We start from the raw sequence: 6000 nt of genomic DNA, 5'->3' as shown, positions 1-6000 counted from the left end.
CTGGCTGTCTCTCCCAGAGACTCTTGTTTATTCCTCCCCTCAGGCTGTAAGATCGGAGCCCGGGCCTGCCATGAAAGAGCGCACACAAAACAAGAGAAGATTAAAGGACAGAGAGATATAAGGAGTGCATCTGACCAAGCCATCTGTGCTACTCAAAACCGTTTTTTTAAAACCTACACTTACATGCAGAGGTGTAAGAACTGCAGTGCAAGCAACCACATATAGGAAGCAGCAACATAAATACAAACCATGAGGGTTTATTTATGGATTCAGACATAGAGGCTGCAAAGTATACAATGAGTTCAGCGAGAACAAACTAGACGTACGATTGACCCGCATAGAACCTTCTGACAAATACCACAAAACCAACATTAAATCCAGTGTAGCTCATTCCACAGTTTACATGAGATCTACTGCAATGGATGAATAACAAATATTGCAGATTTATGCAGTTGTATTTAGGGAGGAAGAAATTATATTTCTAATACAAATTTATGAGCTTCACTGTGCTGAATGGAAAATGCAAATGACATACTTCTGGAAGGACACAATCTAGAATCTAGAATATTCTTCAAAATCTGTTTAACTTTTTTCTTTTTTGTCTTATAGAACAGAATACGGAATTCACTGTTGAGGTCATTTAGAAAAGAAAATGACTCCTTGAAATTAGTATTCATACATCCATTTTAGCACACCAGGGTGACAATGAACATACATTTTGTACATTCACAGGAGTATAAATATGAGATAACACAAAGTCCAAATTCTTCTAATCATCCGTCATAAGGAGTAAAAAGAATACAGTGCTGATGTGCAGCGAAAGATTATTGAGCTTCACAATTATAAAGTGGCTGAAAGAACAGAGCTAAAGCATTGAACTTTCCCATATCCACCATCAAGGCAATTAAAGACATTCCAGTTAACTGGAGGTGTTATGAAGCTGCCTGGAAGAGGATGTATGTCTACTGTCTTAATGCACAGTAAGGAGGATAGTGGCCAAAGACTCAACTGGAGAACTGCAGAAAATAGTTGAGTCTTGGGGTCAGAATGCCTCAAAAAAAAAAAAAAAAAAAAAAAAAAAAAACTTTTAGGAGAAAACTCAGAGCCGTTATCAATGGAGGTTGCATAAAGTGTTGAATAAAATACCCCCCCACCCCCCAAATGAAAAATCTAAAGGATAAAGAAATCAGATTTATTTTCACAGCAGAGTCAGGTTGGGGTTCCAGTTATGCATACTTAAATAATTCTGAGTGAGCTGCATATAAAACCAGCCACATACATTTTGTAAATAGAATTTAGAGGCTAGCAATGAGGAACAGATTTTGGTTCTGATTAAGATGATCATGCAAAACTCATTATTTTGAACACATTGACTGTTTACTCTGATACAAAGTAAAAACGAATCCTAGTGTCAAAGCAATCCAGTCCAAAGCCAGGGTTATATTCAGTGCAGATATTTTAGCCAAGGTACACATCACTGCATTAAGAATCCTTCCATTACTTTTCACACACACTATCAGGTCTAGATAGAGGCTCAATTTATATTATGGGGATGGAAATCATGACAGTGCACCAACAAACTCTCTACTGCTTTTTATCATAAGTAAAGCCACGATTCAACAGCCTCCCCTGGTGGATGCAATGATTCATATGCAACGAGAATGATCTAGGTGCGCTTCGAGCCTTTGGAAGTCCAAATCATTTTAGCGAATCGGTTCACTCGGACAATTCACTGCAACAAACTGATTCAAAACAGCGATTCGCTGAGACACTAGACTCATCTATCAGCAATATTTCCAGAAGTAAACAAATGTGAAATACTGCCTTTCTTATTGTATAACAGTTAATTAGCCTGCATGTGTCAAAAGTTTGTTATAATTTCAACACGTCACACAGCGTAGTTTTAGTCTAGTCCCAAACAGAGTTCTTACTTCCGACTCTAAGACGAATTAAAAAGAATCTGTTTTCTTCTGGGCTAAAGTGATTGGAAATTACCATTTAAAGTAAAATACGACACCTTTGATACTACCTCTATCCACTGACAGCGTTAAAACACTTCAAAACATACAATTCACATACATTTCTCTTATGGACGCTCATATACTCGACATTCCTACAGAGGAGATGTGACCTGATGTATCCAGCAGTCTGGTGCCCTGTTAAAATCAAAGACCTATTGTTCTCATGAAATCTAAACATCCATGGGTAGCGTTAGTTATGTGTTTGAACTAAACAGCTAACCTATCGTTAAGCCATGGCAGTCGAGTATCAGTTGCACGGGGAGTGGAACTCGGGCATCTTTAGTTCCCTCTCATAGGTTCACTTCAATACTGCGATGACGCCATCGCTATGGGAACACCTCCGGTGTGACGAATCTCTGAAGCCCTTATACAATCAGGCCAATTTATTGGCCAGTAGAGCTTAGCACCGGCCCGAGCATACTTCACTTATGTTTATATATGCGTGCTGCGCCTATTTCCTCAGATTTTCCTCGATGCTTGGGGTGACAGCGATGAGCCCGAGTGTACAGAGAGTGAGAGAACGGAATTAATCCCCTTCTCTCTCACTCTCTTCCCCTGACCGTATGCGTTCATCAGAAGAGCGCCTCGTGAGTCCGGTGGTTTAGTCAAATCTGATTCCCGCTCCAAAAGCTTGTAAATCGATTATTTCGGCTGCGGATTAGATGATGTATACTCTACAGCAGCCTCGAGGTCTCGAGCTCGCAGGCGACACAAGCTGTAGATATAAGCTATGGGCATTAGATTCCTTCTTTCATGAGTTTTCAGATTAAAAAAAAAAAAGCAGTCAGATTTCTTCCCGTTTTTTTTTTTTTTTTTTTTTTTTTTTTTTTCTGAAAGTCAATAATAACTCACCACACACAATAATGTACAATAACTGTAATTTCCTGAAAGCCAATAATTTTCTGGAAAAAAAAAATGACACCTTGCACTTGAAGATACCAAATTGTGTTGTAATTTTATACTCAAAAAACCAAAATGAGTGAAAACGGCCTATTTTAGCTTTAGGGGCAAGTTACTGATATAAAATCCCCATTTGCTCTACTCCCTCCCCTGGATCAAGTGTTTCTCAAGTTTATTAAACAACACGAGATGCACTGATTTTTCAACTCTTGTTCGTGTACTGTTTTTAGACAAAGACTGCAGCAGATATTTTGTTCTGCACCATGGTCTTGCTTCATGCTACCAAGAGTTAGTCTGCCCGAGTAATATAATATTTCTTTCAACTCTTCTGCTATGTTGAGCTGAAACATTAAGTGGCAAGCTGTTTTAACATAAATCCTATAATGGCTCAGGTTGTAAAGTTGAGCAGACAGGTTTTCCTATCTCTCTCTCTCTCTCTACTTCTGCACTGCACTAATGCATGCACTTGCATTTGAATTGGTGCTTACACTTCCAGCTCTTATTTACGCCTAATGCCATTGTGACTCAGGCTGCAGAGTGAGTAGGGTTTTTCCTGTCTCTACTCCTGCACTGCATTAATTAAGGCACGCTTGTTCATGTGACTGTTTTTAAGCATGGACTCCACAGCTGACATTTGCAGTGCGCTATGGTTTTTGGTGCTTCATGCTACCAAAGACTAGTCTGCCTGGCTAATAATTATTATTCTTTTAGCTTCACTGTTGTTTTGAGCTGGAACAAATAGTGGACTATGAGCTGGCTCTGTGGAGTTTTGCAACACACATTTACGAGACAGCTTAGGCCTTTCCACCCAGCACAGATTCCTTTTTGGGACTTATTTTTCGGTTGGAAGGCCTGGAAGGCCATGTGCATTTTTTCATATGCAAAATCCTACAAATTCGTCACACACAGAAACCTTGCACACTGAGTCCGATGAGTATTAATTTATCCTTTGCAAAAAAAAATTGCAGAACAGTAGGCCTACTAAATGGAGTCTTCAAGCATTGAGGATGATTTTGTTGTCCTCTCGCTTCTTAAAAAAAGAAAAAGAAAGGAAATATTGGGTCCATCCAATCCTCAGATATAGAAAGGACGAAGAGTTCCCCTGCAGGAACAGTGGGATTATCCCGGTTGATTCAAAGTTTACTTCAGGGTGTCAGTGGCTTAGTTTGATGCTTTGCTAGCAATACTAGAGCCACATATTAAAAAGAAGACCACCAATTTCTGTGAACTCAGTGTGCAAGGATCTATATACAGTGCTTTGTGCTGCAAGACGAAGTGGATGAACTTGACAATCGCCATTCTGGATTTTGGAGTTCACTTGTATGGTGGCTCTGAACTGTCAAAATGCTTGCCACGGATGCGAAAAACGCAAAAAATCAAACCCGAGCTAAGTGCTATTGGCCAATTAATTGGCGTGATGGTATAAGGGCTTCAGACATTAGTCACACTGGAGGTGTTCCCATAGCGATGACGCCATCGCAGCATCTCATTCCCTATTCAGGGAACCAAGCTTACATACTTAACCGAGATGGTCTTCTTCTTCTTTTTCTTGGCTTTTGTAACTTGTAATTATTGCATATCGCCAACTACTGTACAGGAGTGTGTAGAGGGACTTCCCAGATACTTACTTATCTTATTTAGGAAAAAAATACATTTCAGTTCCAAATTCTTCTTATTAATCCTGTATTCTAAGAAAAAATAAACAAAGCTTTGAGTCCATTTCTTTCCATCCCTCGTTCCTTAAGAATATCTTATTTAAGAATATTTTATTTTCTTCTTCCATTTCCTGCCATTTCTGCCTGTATTCATGGTATTTATTGCTTCTAAACAAGACATGTTCTACATCTTCCTTGATTTGACATCTTGTGCGTAATCATTAGCTGCAATGTATCATTCAGTCCAGTATCACCTAATCTCAGCCTCCCTTGAGTATACCACTTCTTCTCGCCTGTTTGCCTTATTTCGCCTCTTGATCTTATATAAGGCTACAAAGCCAGATAGTCTCTGGCGAGGGTCCTCTGGTGATTTATGGGTTCTCAGACACGATACTGTAAACTTGGTGAGGAATAACAAAGGAAACTGCGTCTTCAAAGCGCAGGCGCGGTGGCCAAGTGGTAAGGCGTCGGTCTCGTAAACCGAAGATCGCGGGTTCGAACCCCGCCCGTGCCTTTTAAGTCTATTACAGTCTAACAAAGACTCATAATGCATGGTCTTGGTGAACAAGATGTTGCACAGCTCCGTTGCGTCTTGGTTTATCTTAAGACCTTACACCGAAATACACTCAGGAATAGACATAATAAGATTTATCTCCAGCAGGGGTCATCAGAGCTGCTGCTGGAGACATCGCTGGCTCCAGCCCTCATCAAACACATCTGATCGCTTTAAAATATCAGGCTGGACACCACCAGAAGCGCATATATCATGAGAAATCTCACTAATAGGCAGTGAACGTTGTATGGCTGATTGGGTGTATTTGTTAATATTGGTTATCTACATAAAATAACTATAGTTAGACTAATAAAGTGTGCAATAATGTCTCTATAATGATGAAGCATGCAGCGTGTAGTACATTCGTCTTTGCATTTCCTTCTAAAAAGATTTGCTGCCATCCCTACAGATATTCCCAGATTTGTTTTGCATTACAGCTCCAACGAGCTAAAAGAGCTACAAGTAAAAAATATGGAAAGCTGAAACACTCGATTTCCATATATTTTATTTTATTATTCATATATATTTTTTTTAACTTTTAAAAGGTTTTTAAATTCAAGAAGTATTATATTTCTAATATTATACGTGGATCAGTAGGCTACAAACTGATATTAATTAGGACAATTCAGTCAGGACATTACGATCGCCTACATATAGGCTATGTATGATCGCCTTAGCTAAGATTGACCTGCATTTAAACAATAATAATAACAATAATAAACAACAACATAAAAAAATCTGACTCTAAAAGAAAAAGAGATAAAAAGAGAGCATAAAGAATATCAAGATAAAGATTCTTTATTAGATAAAGAATATCAACTCATAATGCGGTGAAATGTGTATTAAAATAAAAATCTAGTAGGCCATGATG

General features: G+C 38.8%; 1 non-coding gene across 1 annotated transcript; it reads left to right on the top strand.

Moving 5' to 3' along the window:
* Positions 1–5018: 5018 nt before the first annotated feature.
* On the top strand, positions 5019–5090 carry trnat-cgu. Its single transcript has one exon. It is a non-coding gene; the product is annotated as a tRNA-Thr (tRNA).
* The last annotated feature ends 910 nt before the right edge of the window (positions 5091–6000 follow it).

The sequence above is a fragment of the Cyprinus carpio genome, chromosome B3, assembly GCF_018340385.1.
Source record: "Cyprinus carpio isolate SPL01 chromosome B3, ASM1834038v1, whole genome shotgun sequence".
Taxonomy (NCBI): domain Eukaryota; kingdom Metazoa; phylum Chordata; class Actinopteri; order Cypriniformes; family Cyprinidae; genus Cyprinus; species Cyprinus carpio.
Note: the sequence above shows the minus strand (reverse complement) of the source record. Positions and strands in the feature narration are given on the sequence as shown.